An 18,161-nucleotide genomic window follows, 5' to 3' on the forward strand; every position below is an offset into this window, starting at 1 on the left:
GGCACTAATAAACTGATATGAACTGCTAAATAATGAGGAAGGCCTCGAGCTCCTCTGCCGCACTATCGCCGCGGTGCATTTAGATAAGACCACACCGAGCTGATGACCCAAATCTAAACCCAGCACAAGAGGCTGTTCACTGGCATCCTGCCCCGCTCGGAGGACAGAAGTGGTTAAATGCAGGCTCTTATGTGTTTTAATCTCCCAATTGTGTTGAGTTAATTCACAGCCAGCCCTGGAGAAACGCTAGTGACTGCACAAAGACAATTGGCTGCTTTTCAAAATCTGTGTTGTGGTTTGCGTGTGTCTGAGAGATGCGTTTGACTCAGAAATACAAGTGTGTGCGTGTGAGAGAGAGAAAGTGAACGCTTGTGTTAAAAATAAAGAGGGCACAATAGGGACAAAGAGGCAGAAAGCTTGTTGTGGTGTCACTTGCGTGAGAGCAGTCACCCCCCTAAAGCAATTGCCATTTCAGGCCAGTCAATCTTTCACCCGCTCTCTCACTATTTCATACTTCACTCACACGGTAATGACATGATTACATTCCAAGGTCCCCATCATGCCGTCCTTCTGTTAGTGTGGCTATTCCTGAAACCACACATTATGGAGAGAAGGATAGGGGGAGAGAATGAGGCAGAGAGTCTATGTCCCATGTCCTTGTCAGTCTGCATTAATATGTCTCCCATGTAGCTGCGCTCTATGGGCTTGAAGAGGCTTCAAGGTCTCCATGTCCACACGGTCCAGGTTTTAAAACCCAGTGATCGTTTAACACAAGTTACAGTGACAATGTGGCTGTTCTGACACGGTCCACAACAGACTATCATTAGCTTTGTCAGAAAACTCACAAACGCACACACTCTCAGCTTAACCATATCCACAAAATATCCATTTGCATGTTTTCTTTTGATGGAGCCTCTTATGCATAATGGCACTCCAAGTTCAAAGTAGTGCGCGAGAAGCGAAAGAATGCAAGAAACGGCATTATACAAGAGTAATGGAAACTTCTACAATAATAATAATTGCAAATCATTCAGTGATGCCACAGCTCAATACAGATGAGGCAGGGTGGTCGGGGAACGACGCCAGTCTAGATGCTTTTCCTGAGTGTGTAAGGTGCTGTGTGCACAGCGGTCAATGCCAAGGCACAGTTTGGAGAGGCTGGGTTTCCGTCTGCTGTTGTAAGATAGAGAGCCCCCCCCCCCCACTCCCCACTCATCTCGAGGCACTTGTTGGAATGCTCAAAAGCTCATAGTTGTTTTCAGAAATGAGATGGGAATGTTAAATGAAAAGCAATCCATTTGTTTTATACCATTAACTTGGCTTTTATACCATTTTAAAGAACAGTTTAATTTTAATAAAATATTCTTGAAAACAGGTAAATGTACACATTATAATCATTATTTACTTATTTATTTTCTATTTAAACAATTTAAACACAACTATTATTATTTTAATTCTTTTTTTAGTTTTTTATTAATTCATAAATCAGTATATTTAGGTAGGTTTCTTCAAACGTCTTGGAGATGTTGCCGCAGTTCTTCTGGATTTATTCTGTCTAATTTTTTTCTTCATGTATTCACAGACGGACTCGATGCTGGTGAGATCAGATCATACCGGCTGTTGTCAGACTCCATGTGTGTACAAAAATCTCACTGGATTATTACAATTTTTGGCAAAAGGAATGTTTGGAAATGTAAACTGATATTTCCTATATTGACACACTACAGCAAAAGATATAAATAACTGGCTTAAAACCTTTTTTTGTGTGAAAATACTAAAGTGCCTAAGACTTTTGCACAGTAGTGTGTGTGTGTGTGTGTGTGTGTGTGTGTGTGTGTGTGTGTGTGTGTGTGTGTGTGTGTGTGACTGTGTATTATTTTACAACAATTGTCTTTTTTATTATTAATTCATAAATATCAATACATTTTTGGGAGAACCACTACATGATGTTTTACACCCTGAGCTTACCTTGTCTTAGCATAAAAAGTTCAAATTAACAGCTATTTTAAGAGACCTATTGACAGTCATGAGGGTCTGCATGGGACCTGTCTGACATTATTTCCTGTTTTATGTTTTTATGCATGTTTTTTTTTTTATGGAGTCCCCCCTCAAGTGAAACAGTGAGGCAGTTTTGTTAAAATCATGCCTGACCAGACATTTGAGGTCCAGGCTTTGTGTATAAGGTTATTAGCTGAGGGTAACACATGGGGGAATTACTAAGATACCATTAATCATACTAGCTGTTGTTTGAGTATTTGGCTCATTACACAAAGCTTGCGAATGTAAAGTAATCTGTTAAACATTAATGCATTTAAAGATGTATGACTCGAGGACAAAATAACAGTAAAAAAAGAAAACAATGGAAATGTTCAACTTATAAAACAGCCCGCAGCATTATAGCTGATGTATAATCAAGTGCATGAATCCATGCGCGTTGGCGTTTTTACATTTATTTGAAGCAAAGATCGTTACACATTTTATCTCTTTGAAATTAAATTCTGTGGTAAAAGGATATGGTAAACAATATATACTCATTGTCTCACTTGACCCCAGAACACTTATTTTCTCTAGTGACACACTCATAGCCTACTTAAAGGCACACTATGCAGTTTCCGTTTTTGTCAAACAGCGACCCCTAGAGTCGCTGTGGAGTACTTGCATTTAACATTACTGTTGTAAATAGTTTATCGTTTTCTTTTCCTTGACTCTTCCGACCGCGCTTTCTTCGTTTTCTTCGTCGACTCTGCCATGATTCACGTCTGAAATGCATGCTAGTGTCTTCCATAGAGGCTGCTTCATATGTTGTTGATGTATGTGACGTCGTGCCGTAAAGCAAGTCGTGATTCTCGCGAGATTTGGCGGGACACCACCTCTCAAACCTGCATTGCTGGTTTACCATCGAAATGACTTCGAAGCTGTTATATTAAGGTACAAATCTTGCATAGTGTGCCTTTAAAATATTTAATCATAATTCAATTGAACAGCACTAAGTCAGTTACTCAGAGTTGTGCTATGTTTTGGTCAACATTTACCTTAAATTTAACCCAGCGTCCAAATATGTGTTCTTCAATATTGTATAGTGTGAATTGAGTTGGATGCCTGAGTTTGTGGTATCAAACTAACTCAGTGAAACAGTAGGCGTACAATACCCAGATGACCTACAGCATCCGCTGAGATTCTGAAGCGTGCAAAGTGCAAACAATGGACACTTTGCAGTCCCATAAGGCCAAGGGAGCTGAGGAGTCATAAGATTTGAAATGTTATAAAATGGCAGAGAAGAGCCAGGTGGCTCATTTCAAGGTTAAGTGGTATAAGAAAGATGTTCCTGCATGGTTAAATTATACTTTTTTATAACTTTTTTGGCCCTACGCAGATGGCCACACACACACACACACACACACACACACACACACATACACAGGAAGCAAGTCCTTCACTTAATTCAGTACATAATGTGAAAGTACAGAAATAAGAAAAATATGTACGATTCTTTACAAAGTGCTCTAAATGTACATTCAGCCAGTCATCGCCAAACAAAGCCCTGATGCGAAAACAGCTAAAAACCAACCAACAAACAGATAAATACAAATACATACACATGAAATACTGATTTGATATTAAATTTATGTATTATCTTTATAAAGATGCAAAACACATGTTGTCATGGACAAAAGTCATTGTTTATAAATATTTGACTGTTGAAAACCGTGACTGACTAATCAGAATCAAGTATTTCATAGAGCTTTTTTTTTTTTTTTACAAAGAGCCCTAAATGCCTTAGTGGTTCATGATGAAGCTGCAGGGGTTTGTGAAATTTTGATTCATTGGCAATAGCAAGTTATATAATGTACATTCATCCGGACATTCACAGCTACATTTTTAAAGTCACCCTGAAATCCAATTTTTTTTTTTTTTTTTTTTACAGAATGTTGCAGTGCTTGTAATAAATTATTTATCCATGCACATCTTTCATTTTTTCCCAATTTGTAATCTTTAATCAAAAACAACCTACCCTCCCCCTCAAAATGGCATATGCTCTTCATGACGTATGTCTCGGTGGAGGGCAGGACTAACTGACTGCAAACTGGCATTAGGTTTGTTCGACCTGAAGTGGCGCTGTGCAGACTGATGTTTGTATGACATCAAAGTACCGCGAGAGGGATTCGAAAGCATATAAAGCCGCCTGCTCTCGTTCTCACTGTACTTTCTTTGATATCATATACACCGCTCGGACTGCGCAGCACTGCTTCAAGTCGAACACACCTCATCACAACTTCCGTTTTATGTCGAATTTGGCGTTAGAGCGGGTGCAGACATTGGCTGAATCCGAAATCGCCCCCTAAATCCTCATTCACTATTCCCTACTTTAGTCCACTAATACAGTTCACTTGAAGGAGTGAATGAAAACGAGTGAGTGAATTCGGACAGCCGTTGAGCGTACATCATTTGTACACTCGTTATTGCAGTGTGGGATTGAATCAGTGCACATGATAACGTCCACTATGGTTTTGGACACCACTACAAATGGCTGTCCTCTCAAATAACGCCCTATTTGAGTGTATTGGGGGCGATTTCGGATTCATCCATTGAAGCTAGGCCTAAAGCTGCTTCCAGTTACTTTACCTGTACAAAAACAGTCCATTTTACTCCTTTACAGTTTTTCAAAAAAAAAAAAAAAATGCTTACACAGTTTTTGAAACTATGGCCCCATTTCTCAAAACTGGAGTGAGTGAATGGTTTCACTGAGTGGGCCTCAACAAGTACCACTTTTAGTGTCTAAGCTAATTTTTTTTTTTTTAACTGTAAATTGCAAACCAGTAATTATCATATTATTTTAATTTATTATCACATAAACACATTGGTTTGTAGTGCAAATAGTTTTACTGTTTACTGAACTTTTTAATTCTTCTACTTTACCTAATGAAGGTTTCGCACATTAACAAAAAATAGCTCACTTCCGCATTGCAAAATAAGGTGGATAAATAGATAAGATGCAGACACATTAAAAATGTATTCGAGCTGAAACTAATTTATCGTACTTGTAAAGAGACAGAAAGGGTTTGTTTGCTCTGATGAGGGGACAGCGTTGATTTTATATAAATATTTGATTTGAAAACAGAGCTGACCAATCAGAATCATGCACTCCTTAGAGCCACGTACGTTTTTTTTTTAATGGAGTCCAACATTAAATACATTTAACATCAAATAAATTACAATTACAAATAATTACAAAAAAATATATATTTTATTGAGATAAATGTTATTTAAATTACAGAGTGTTTAAAATAAATATTTTAGTGGTTCGGCAGACCATAAAGGATGGGAACCCCTGGTCTAAACGGATTAAGAGACAGAGAAGGGGGGTGGATGAGACGTAGTTTCTGGACATAGTCGGTGGTCCAGATTTTGTAAAAGTAAGTCACATTGAGGCAGCTGTGCGCTGTGCCGCAGTCATCCTGTCGTCGGTGAGGTTGGAAGGCGAAGTGCTCGCGCGGGATGATTGGTGAGGTGTTCCACTGACCGCGCCCTCATTTCGCGCCTATAACCGCTACCGGGAGAACGCGCGCACTGAGCGGCAGATCTGCTGTGTCGTTTCATGCAGGTGGAGCGGCTTGACTCGCTCACACAGCCGTTGTCTGTACGCCAGTGAAAGGGGAGGGCAAACAACCGCATTTCGCGTCTCTGGACTATACAAAAGACCAACGAACAATTTCCAGTGAGAAGTGGGGATAACGCGCGCTCACTTTCAGCCACAAACACAGGTAAGGGCACTTCTGTGTGTCTCTGCAGATGCTTTTGTCATCAGAATATGTGCTTTCACAAATGCAGGTGATGCGCGGGGCTGGGGAAGTGAACGGATGGTGTTGACTCATAAGTGAAGATGTTATTGTCTGTTCTCTATTATTGTTAACCCCTCGGAAGTGTATCTTTTTAGAATTCCTCATTGGTGATGGGTTTGTTGAACACCTGCGTGCCAGTATAGCGTTACTAACGGTCGCTGTGTGTATTGATTTGTCCCCATTCGAGTCATGCCATGTGCGGCTCTCAGATGCACGAGAGAGAGCGAGAGAAAAATGGAAAAGCCGTGGGAATAAAACAGCCTTTTGTTTGGATAAGGGGCTATATATCATCCTCCGAATGGGTTGCTGCTAAAATGTTTGTTTCCGTGGAACGAATTTTTGGAGGGTATTATACACCCTCTAAACAAGTTCACAAAGGACACATATGTAAACATGGTCCGAATAAATTGTGACTTCTGAAATAATTAGTCGAGGCCTGTGGGAGTGTTTCTGGACATGTCTAATATTTTGAGAAGATTCAGTCTCTTTTATGCATCGTCATTAACAAGTTTAGGGAGTCCATTTCACCACATAACCGCATTTCTATAGTGTAAGGCACATTCAAATTTGTACCCAAACAACTCAGATAGATAATATCATTATTTAGGTTGTTCCAAACCCATATGGTTTTCTTTCTTTTGTGGAAGACGTATTTAAGAATTTCCTGGCTGCTCTCTTTCAAATAATGACAGCGAATTATGACAGAAAATATCAAGCCTCACATTTCAGTAGTTTTTCAGTGATACTCATGCCGAACGGTGTATCATCAGTCTAAGTACCAGATCAGTCTAATTTGTGAACAAATCATAGCCCTATTTGGATGGAACTGGTTTTCTAAACAACGTTTGAGTTATAATACTTATCACTTGACGTCTGTGATTTTCATACCAATTCGGACTGGACTAACTGGCTTGGCTGCATCCGAAATGGCAACTTCCCTACTAGGCGAAAAAACGTATGACAAAAGAAGTATGTCCGAATTCACAGTACTCAGTACAGTTTATGAAATGTGCATAAGATGGACACTTTACTATCCCATGAGGCTATGGAAGCATATGGGTAGCAATATTCAATTTGAAATGTAATATGCAAAATGACAATGCAATATGTAAAATGGCAATGCATTTCTGTATTTAAATTTAAATTTTCCATTACATTTGTGCAACGTTGGTGCAAAATGAAAAGAAAAATCTATTATATTATTTACATTTGCCATTTCATACACTCGTTTTAATATGTAAATTGACTCCATATTTTAACGCTTTATAAGTTGCAAAATTAAAATGTATTACAGAAATGATTAGATATGTCTAACACGTTCAAGCAAAAACTGTAGCGAAATGATCAGTTAAATGTTATTTTTCTTAATTGCATTTACACTCACAATTAAGACTCTTGCAATTGCATTGTCATTAAATGTCCCACAATGAATGTAGCAAAATTCAATATGCAAATTGAAAATGCATTCCTAGTCGATCACGTCCCCGCCCCCTCCCACCCTGTCAATCACTGCGTGAAGGCGGGGCTCTGCAACAGGTAGCCTAAACATGGGCAATGTGTTAAGTGTTTCGAGGTGTTGGAATGAAACACGACGGCGGCAGAGCTGATACGACTGTTAAATTCACTGGTAGATGAAGTGGAGTATGAACAGAGAAATGCTAGTGTTTCTGAAGATTATTACTCATCTGCAGGTGATAGAACCAGTGCGATGTTGGAACATCTGGGATAATGGACTGTTAATGATGGTTTCGTTTTCTAGAAAATATTCTCATTGTCTGATACACATAGGACTATGCTTATCTTTATTCGTGATTGGCTAGGAATGCATTCTCAATTTGCACATTGAATTTTGCTACATTCATTGCGGGACAAAATGCAATCGCAAGTGTCTTAACTGTAAGTGTAAATGCAATTAAGAAAAATAACATTTAAATTCTCGTTTTTGCTAGAACATATATCTAATAAATTCTGTAATACACCAAATGTTGCATAAATGTAATGGAAAATGTAAATTTAAATACAGAAATGCATTGCCATATTACATATTGCATTTTCATTTTGCAGATTACATTTCAAATTGAATATTGCTACCCATATGCTTCCATATGAGGCAACGGGAGAGGATTTGTGAATGGCAGTGATGCGACACAACTGATGTGATGACATGGCGAATGTAGTACGTCTGGAATACATTCACACTATATAGAACAAGTACCTTAGAGTATGCGATTTCAGACGCAGTTTCTTATAGAGGTGGGAGTGTGGGTTAGATAGATGTGGGTGTTACAGAGACCTCATGTGCTGTGCATCACGTATGACGTATATGTCTTTCCGCTTATTATTAATTTATATAATTGTAATTTATTTAAAAAACCCTATATAAGTAAACTTCACAAGTTTATAGAAGTGGCTGTTTATAATAAACCCACATAAGTGAGCAGCCAAATCTAGACAAGTATCTTACTCTTATCTGACACTGATATTTTAATGGGCAGTCTTCGCAGTTTCTGTGATTTGGCTTCATTTATTAATTTATTTTTTTCGTCGGAAATCATCCATACTGAAACTGAAATTAAATGAAAGCATACCGAACATTGGTGCGCAAACGGTAGCTCAGGTAGTTAAAAAAACATATGAGAAGCATTAGGATAATACAATATCCGCAAGACATTCGCATTCAAACAAGATTGGATTTCTCAGAGGACCGTTGAGTTTGCTGAAAAACAGCAGATCATTTCCTATATAATTTTTACTGAGGTTGTCAACAGAATTAAAATCACAAAGTACATCTGTGAAACACTAATTTCTCTAACGTCCCCCTGAATACTAGTTCCGCCCGGATAGGGCTTATGTTTTTATGTAATTGACTTTTGAAAAATTAGTAGGGGAAGACTCAATGGGGGAACACTAGTCTAAGCAGTTTATGCAACTAGTCACAGAATACTTGTAATATAGACTTCTATTTATGATATAGACTATTTTGACATTTCTATAGTTTTTTACATTTTGCATAATTTTGTCTTTGAATTTCCCCAATTTAATGTTACACAGAAGAAATTAAGTCATACAGTTTTTGAACATGAGGCCAGAGTACTATAATCAAATTGTCAGTTTTTGCATCCACTAATCCTGTAGCCCCCTATACACTGGTCAACTATAATGAACGTCAGGACATATAAAGAATGAAGCCGCCAAAATGCTGTTTTGATCCTTTTTGTATCGCCCTCTTGAACATCTGTTGTGTTTTTCTGCCGTTGCCATGTTGCAACCCTCTATTAGCTCTATCACCAACTGTTCTGTGGCAGGGCAGCCAGGGCTGAAGAACTCGATTGTGAGCTGGTGTCAGATAAATCTTTTTGAGCTGTGGCGTGTGCGAAAATCCAGTAGCATTTGCTGTGGATGACAATACATCATGGATGTAATTAAATTCACTGTTTATTATCAGTATATGATTAACACCACTAATTGCATATGAATCACTTGTGTAGTAACTGCTGAGGTGAATCAGTCAAATTGAGTTTTGATAAATGTAGGCTACATTCAGACATGTGTTCCTAAAGTTTACGACTGAGACGCGCTCTAGACAAACTCTGCTTCTCCAGTTGATCAAATCGACAGGACCGCTGCTATTGAAAGGCTTGAGCGATCAATATCACATAATAGTTGCTGTCTGTCAGTGTAATAGGTTAGTTCGACAGTTATATGCAACCATTTACGAGGCTATAAAAACGTAGACACAAAGATGCACATGGTTTTGCTCTGTGCATGAAGAACATTAATGATTCGTAGCCGTGGATATACGGTCAGTAATGGAAAAACACCGCTTTGAACATGTTACACTTGCCATTTCTGGCTTTGTACCTATAAACAATGAAAATTTCATGAGCGTTTTTAAAACAGTGCTAAAATAAGAAAAAAAAAAATCAAATGCATTCTTTTTTCAAGCACCATCGATTATTCATTGGGGTATGCAGCAGCATGGATGTCAAAACAACATCACACCCATCACCAGGAGCTTGACCTAGCTTTCCATCCAGGTAGCAGTGGGGAAAAAGAGGGGATTTTACTAAGGGGATGCCCACTGCCAGACCTCACATCTGGGTTTTGCATGGCTCATCGTATTCATCCATAGCTGGAACACGGTAGATGTCATCCCGTAACACTAATTCGAAATCAGTTTTGCAGTTGCTGTCATGGTTGCGGTTTGGATTTGGCCAGGCGAGGCCGGTCCCACTTCAGGAAAATGAGAGGAGAGCAGAAGGGGGGACTAGCATTATCAATAGCCTCCCATGAGTGTTAGGCCTGGAACTAAATCTCATCTCACCAGCTGATAAGGAGTATCGCTGGCCATCATTGGGCTCAGAGATACTGAGAGAGGAGGGGGAAGAAGGAAACCTGGTGTCTTTCCTGATGGACAGGTGGTCTTCCTTTTTCTTTTTCTTTTTTTCTTTTTTTTTTTTCCCTCCCCTGTCTGTACACGAAGGTTGACTGGCTGGTTTGTGAGCCTGCTTTTTTATCGTCCTTCTGTGCTGTCATTTGGCATCTGTGTATGAGGACCCGTTTTGAAGGGAATGCCTCAGTAAGCCATGTTGGAGACTGTGTTAGGATTGAATTTTGTCTCGTGCAGCTCACACAATGACCCAGTGTTGGTTAACTGACAAGTTGTCAGATTGTTTGTGCACTGCTTAATTAATTACTTTTTAAAGCATTTTGCAATTAGCATGATGATAGTTCATCATAACATTGCCTCATGATGTCTTCCATTGTTATGCTCATGCTGGGTATGAATTAGGCTTACTAGCTGCATGATGATGATCTATACTTTTATTTAATTATTAATGAGATGAGCACAAAACAAAAGGAAAACATGCAGTATGGTACATTAGGGCTGCACAATTTTTAATTGAGATTAAGATTATGCCATCCTTAAAAATATTGTTGTTTGCTGTAACCTGACCGACCCTGTCAATTTAGGACCGGCCCAATTAATTTTGATTTTTTTTTCCTTTTAGTCCGACCGACCTGCCGGTTGTAAACTTGCGTTAAGACCGACCGTTTTTTTTTTCTTTCTGTTTTTTGTTTTTTACTCTTCAAACAACTATTACAATGCAATAAAATATTAATTATTTTAGTAAGTATTGTGAATATAAATTGCCTAGGCCTACATACAAACGTAGGCTACGTTCTTTCTTTTAAATAAAAACCTGTGGGGTCATCTATGATTATTTGGGCTGTAACGACGATATGCGTTATGAAACCGAAATCGCGACACTCAGATCCACGAACCTGTGTCACGGTGAGAGAAGGCAGAATCGCGACACACCCCTTCCAACTCCCAGAGTTATCCTTCCCATCCAGATCCAATGCTACCACATCTTTTAATTACTATTGGGAAATTCCAGCGTTATGGACGTGACATTTGCAGTCAAAACTTGAAATATAAATTCTCAGAAAATGCATTTAATACCAATATATTGAAACGTCTGTTTATATATCCATACTCCCTTAATAAAGGAGTCCAGACATTAGAAAAATATCAGTCTACACATGCGTTTTATATTTAATATGAGGGCATGCGTTACGGACGTGATACGAAAAATCTTTAACTTTTAGGTGGCAAAATATTTTTTAGTAATTCTGTGAATTACACTGCGCAAACCAAAAGTAATATACCCACCGGATGAAGAAGGGTTGGCTCTCCACAGAACATAAAATTACATTTTATTTTATTTTTCGTGTTCACATTTGAGTAAAAAACAATGTTACGGACGTGAGCGCTCTGAAAGCGGCACTAAAAGACTGCTTTAAAACTTTCACAGAGACCTCAAACAGGCATTTAAAACACCAAATATTAAGGATTGGCATATCAAGCAAAATAATAATCGATGATTGTTCGAAAATCGTACCTCTCCCCCCACATGCTCACCGATAAGACGCGTTCGCTCAAATCCCGCTCCGACATTAAATTTCTCTGTACTGTAGGCTAATAGGCCTATGTGTTATAGCCTAGTCATTAAAGAAAACGATTTAGTTTCATATTTATGTTTAAATAAAAATTATTTTTTTAATTTCATCTATGTTGATTATATAAAAAGTGAAAAGCATGAGGGATAGGCTATACTCGGTCAAATCGCACATCGTTAAAACAACAATTACGATATTATCGCAGACGATATATATCGCACACACCTAGACCGCTCAAGTCATTTTAAAAAACAGCCATTTACTGGTTACCGCCCATAGCATGAAAATAATTATTGAACAATATAATCAAGAATTTTAATATCTGTGTCTGTCTAACTCTAACCTTGACAGCTATGTTTTTTTGTTTTTTTTACGTAATTACACAGACCTAGGCTATGACATATAAAGATAAATCGACAGTCATTCCTTTATTCTTTATAATGATGTGGCAGGCCATTAACACGGAACCATCCCATCGCATTCACAGGAACGCATACTAAAAAGAGGTACAGAAAGAATCATGCTTTGACTCCGTTTGCTTTCTGACTCACTCGCCAGACTCCTGCTATTTGGCTGTCTCGCTTTTCAGCACTTCTTGCATGGACGGATCCTTGATGTGCAATACATGTACAGTCTCCCTCTAAGTGCGGACGGCCGTCTATTGATGCTGTTGAGGGTGAAGGCATGATCCACCCTGAGGGAGGCCCAGACATCCATAGCTTCAGAGCTTTTCACTGATGTCTGCCTTGCGCTCCGGAGGAGCTGCCCCTCTGTCTGGTGAAGCTCACTCATTTGTCCTGTGTACTGCAGTATACATGAAGGAATAGCAGCAAAGGACCAGCCCTGTGCCTTGTCACATGACTGTCTATGCAAGCCTATAGCTAAATGGTTGTGTCTCTTAAGTCACTAGGGGGTCTATAAATCAGCCCAGACTTTGTTCAGACACCGTATATGTAGTTTTTTTTTTAAGCTGAAGCAAATTGGGAAACCAAGAAGACTGCAGAGAACGTAGGTGCCAGAATGACATGACAGCTGTTAGACTCACACATATAAACTTAAGGCCACACAACGTTCACACGTCATGCCCGCTCTATCGAGGTCCAAGGTCACGCGTGCACAGTTCGTCCACACGCGCAAACACGCCTGGAGTACTGGGCATCTTTTAATCCAGGCTGACGTGTGACTCAGTCCCCATGCCAGTGAAGCACGAGAAAAAAACACTAGGGATCACTTCTCCGGATGATAAGTTGGGGAAAAAGGTCACCGCAGAGATCTTTGTGTCTGTTTCCACCTCTAGGGAAATTGTTTTTTTTTGTTGTTTTTTTTACCCTCCTTTCCATTTCGCTCATTGGCATTGGATGAACTTTACTTGCTAACCCAAATGAATTATTAATGAACCTCAGGTCATTGAGAAGCAGTCAAACACGGTGCATGTTCGAGATGGTGTGAATCCAGTGATTAAGGCCGCTTAGGCACTTTTCATTAGAAGAGGTCCAGGTCAGACTCGCTTTTTTCCCAGGTACCCTTTGAAGCTGCAGATTACATTGTCGCTTGAACTGCAGTGCTCAACATAAGCAGCACAGCCCACAACACGTACTGTTATGCTGTGCTATGGACTCAAACGTGGCTGTTTTTGGTATGAATCCCTGATTTATTTTGAGGCAGTCCAGGGGGATTGACTTGGACACATTCCAGAGTGATGCAGAAAGTAGATAATTAAAGGAGCCCACTGCTTTTCCTGAATGTTTTGAGAGTAGGTAGAATGGGTAAGCAGCAACAGATAGGGTAGGTAATTACCTGGCATTACAGAGTGGGAGAAGGTGCCAGATGCCAGAGCGAGTAGGAGGAGGGGTGGGCAGATGCGAGCAGAGTAAATGCTTCACTCTACGTGCGACCCAGCATTCCCGTTGTCTTATAAACGGAGCACAAGGTCATGTGACCTGCCCTACAATTTATTTCCTCGCCCCAACCGTAGTTGTACTCGATTTACACTGCATTTGCATAGTTGCATAGCAGATGGCTTTAACCGGGTCAGGTTTCCGTAGTTTTCCATAGTTTTGCATATTCTGTTTTCTCTATTTTTGATGTTAAGGCTTGGTTTGTGCCAGAACACACACACACAGTCAAAACGTCTGCTCTCTTTGTGGCATCATGCCATGGTGACTGTAGAAACATCTTGTTTTGAGAAATATATCCGGTCATCAATGCTCAAAAATAAAAAAGCTTATCCTAAAAACAGCATAAGGCATTGTACATGGCTTTGAGGTATTTCCTAGGCAATGAAACAATGAAATTAATTTATTTAGTGCAAACTACCATTTTCTTTTTTGGGGGGGTTTAGCTTTTATTTTATTGGAAAGAGGAGAATAGACAGGGTAATGGGGGTGTCTTCAAACATTACAAGATATGACACAACAGACAAACACGTCCATCTGCATTTGTGTGGATGTAGATGTCAATGTATGTATTGTGAAATTATCATGGATGTTGCATGATAATTAAACCACTATTTTTATATTCAATTTACATATATGTGTAGTGCTTTTCACAATACATGTTTAAATGCAGCTTTACAGAAAATGCTTGTTTAAATGCAGCTTTACAGAAAATGCTTGTTTACATTACAGTTTAGAGTAAATAGCGATGCACTGAAATTTCAGCTACAGGACGTTTTCGTCCGAAGCATCTAGTTTCTGGCCAATATGGTTTTGGAGAGCCAAAATCAGGGACCGGAACACAATGTGGATGAGCTACAACAGTTAAACATGTCAACTGTGTGGACTAGCTCTGGATTGACCATATTACTTTCTCGATTTTAATCAGTAATAGGGGTGGGAGATATTGACCAAAATGAATATCTCTATTTTTTTCCAATATCTCGATATCGATATTCAGAAGATATTTTTGCCATCCTTCAAAGAAACTTGTGCAAACTGGCAAAGAAGGTCCAGATGGTATTTTGACTTGCTGCATTTGACCTATTATTGTAGGCTATAGAAAAAACAAAACAATAAAGGATTGCTAAACAGAATCTGAGGTAGCCCATACTTTTTCCACTTACAAAAAAAATAAATAAAAAAACGGAACTAGGCACCTGTTGCAACAGTGATTATTAAATCAAACAACAATATTGTTGATGATAAATTCAAAGTAAAAAAAATTATTTTCAAAACGCTATAAATCCATCCATTTTTCCCCAAAACGTTATAAATCCATCATTTTTCCCAAAAATTGATTGTTTGTCTTTTAAAAAAAGTCTTTTGTCTTTTATTTTTGGTGTTTGCATTTATGAGGAAAAAACACGTGACACGTGACAGTTCTCCATTATGGACGCGAGCGCTCTGAAAGCGGCACTAAAAGACTTTCAAACTTTCACAGAGAGCTCAAAACCGAAAGCACAAAGCCTTTCTTTAAAACGAATTTCGTTTTGTATTAATTGTATCTTAATTTTAATAATTTTTTCATTAACCAATTTCCTGGATTTCATACATAAAAAGTATATATAGGCTAGTACAACAAAGGTGCTTGAACTGGAGATTATATCATCATGAACCGAACCGTAGCCTACTCGCCTCACAGGCCTAAAAAATGTGAAATATATTTACAGAAAGCTGGTTCTAAACAAAACCATCCAAAACAAAATAAAACTATAATAAATGTGCATTTCTCCGGTGCGTTCACTAGCTAGCCTACTGTGAAGATCGCGAGTCAATAGCCTATTGTCGACTTCATCTTTGCAGCCGACACAGAAATTAATAAACAATTAAAATATCTTATTGCAATATTTTACATATTCATAATCATTACTTTTGCTGGTTCTTTGAGGCAGCTTTTTAGGTTTATGGCGTTTTGGAAAAGAGCTCTTCACGTACAAACACCGTTTCACCAAGGCACAGCGGCCCTTCAGCACATAAGAACAAAAAGAGAAAAAGCACGGACTTACTAATTACGAAACTTTGATGTGGTTGAACAGGTGAAACAGTCACAAATTCCTCTGCAACTCAAACCTTCTCAGTACGAGTTATGAAGGAAGAGAACAGCATTACAGTTTTCAGCGCGTCCTCCTCTGATTGCTACTGATTGCTGATTCTTAAATCATTTTACAAAACGGTTTTGCGCATGTGCTTCTGCGCTCACTATTTCGAATTTACTTATGAATGTGCGTTTTTGACGACACGGGACCATGGGCTGGGCCACTCGGAGGGTGCTTCCGGGAATAGTACTGCCCTACAGTATTAAAAATCGCTACATATAATTGTTTAGAAGGTTATAGTGTGCGTTATTTGTTTTCTCTTTAACTTCTTTCAGCTCTTTTCATGTTTGGGGGGTCGGATTGTACAAATTATGAAATATTCGATATCCCAATTTTGCATATCGTCCAGACAACAATTTGGATATTATCGTCTAAACGATATATATCGCCCACCTCTAAGTAATAATAAAATGGTTTCCTAATACTAAAATCTTTTAGTCTGTGCTGTTTTTTGTTGTGGGGCAGCATGAACAAAACTTTACTAAACATTTGTTGCGTGCCTGCCATCCAATAATCGCAAAAGCTTTGTTACGTTTAATATGAAGCAAAGTCCTAACTTTCAAATTCTGTTGATTTTTATTTTGAAATGGTGTTGTTTTGGCGCTCTTTGAATAGTTAAAATCAAAGTTTAACTAGTTAGTTAAAGCACAAAATAAACATGGGTGAACACCAGGTATATTTACAACTTGCCAAAATTAATCCTGTTTCATGTAATCATTCAATCAGTGTTTTAACTCGGGAAAGACATCAATAAAACAGCTTGTAGGCTATACAATCACTTAACGTAGGGCTGCACAATTAATCGAATTTCTAATCACGATTACGATCAAGGATGCCACGATTATGTAATCGTTCAAAGCCGCGATTACAAAAGAAAATCCACTCTGCGTGTGTGTGTTTAGAGCATATTATGTTATGAGGCAAATCACGACTACTTCAGAGAACCCAGCACAATAGGAACTACCAGTCCAGGCAGTGATGTAAGTGTACGCTGAAATAAGTTTTTCTTTCCTGACGCGCAAATGCGGCGACGCGCGCTGTGTATCGCTGTATTTTTTTGCCGTGCAAAGGCAAAAGACCGTAACTTCGTTTTTGGTCGAAAATGAGTTATTTATATTTTTGGCACATTCAAGACCTCCTTTATCATGTGGATGAGTATCTTGAATCAATTCCGTTGTTTTTTTGAGAAAATGATGAGTTGTCTTAACAGTAACTTCCAAAAGCCCATGAGAAACAAAGGCAGAACACCGTAACATCAGTTACCGCTCTTTGGCCTTGTTTTGGAACGCTCCAATTGAGTTACGGTACTCTGCCTTTGTTTAGCCACGCGTCAATATGAAGTTACTGTGCCGGTGTTCTATCAAATAATGCTACCTACCAGATTGTACGGTTATCTGCCTTTTGTTTTAATGTCCATTAAAATTAAAATTACGGTGTAGCCTGTGTACTTTGTACAGCTGCCATCAGTCCCTCTAACTTCTGATGTCCTCAGAGCTTTGTCCTGCACAATTGCGGTCAGAACATTTGGTATGGTCTGAACCCGCCGTCGACAAACGTGCGATATCGATCGCGAAGGATTATGCAGAAAAACGTTACACATTGCCGTATCAGATGAATACAACCAAGAATTAAAGCCCCGCCTCACTCAGTTCGGGTACTGGACCTGGTTGAAACACTCATGCATCGAGCTGGCAGAGTGCCAAAACTTCACCGGCGCCTTCAGCACCGCCCTAAACGCGGTCGAGCCAACGCTGAACTATCTATGGAGGTATTTTGGCATGTCAAATGTATTAATAATGCCATCAGAATGCAACCAAAGCACAGGATAGCAAAAAGTAGATGGCTATAAATAATTGTAAATTATACAAAATAAATGCCATGATCACTAGATTTTATACAGGTGTTACTATAATGATTTTGTTAATGGTGATCAGCAACCAAATATTGATAGTGGAAGTTACTGCCTTTTGCCTTGGCATGACTTCTCACTTTTTGCTGACAATACAAAGGCAGAGTACAGTAATTTTAAAATAGTGGTCAAAAGTCAAGTTTGAGCTCAAGATTTTTTTATGTATATAATTTTCATTACTAAAACATCTATTTGCCAGATTTCCAGTGTCCTACCTATAATTAATTTGGCGGGACAACTAAAAATCTTTAAAGTCATTTTTCTCAGTTCCACACTCTAGCGACTTAAGGTCTTTTGCCTTTGTAGGGCAGCATTGTGTATTAACCATGGTAACTGTCGTTTCCATAACCCCAAAATGCCACTTTATTTTCACTTTTGTTATTTTTTTTATTTTTAAATGACTCATACCAACATT

The 18,161-nt window shown here is 38.8% G+C and overlaps 1 protein-coding gene across 2 annotated transcripts in view; it reads left to right on the forward strand.

Moving 5' to 3' along the window:
* Positions 1-18,161, forward strand: part of nrxn2a (neurexin 2a) — a 423,124-nt gene that overhangs the window by 21,629 nt on the left and 383,334 nt on the right. Inside the window, exon 1 of one of the 2 annotated variants that reach the window (XM_084137437.1) lies at positions 5,479-5,762. The exons of the other annotated variant lie outside the window; for it this stretch is intronic. The gene's annotated coding sequence lies outside the window, so the exon portion shown is untranslated. Of the gene's footprint in view, positions 1-5,478; positions 5,763-18,161 lie in introns of those variants that run through there. 2 annotated transcript variants of the gene reach the window in all.

Source organism: Abramis brama (assembly GCF_963993115.1).
Source record: "Abramis brama genome assembly, chromosome: 15".
NCBI lineage: Eukaryota > Metazoa > Chordata > Actinopteri > Cypriniformes > Leuciscidae > Abramis > Abramis brama.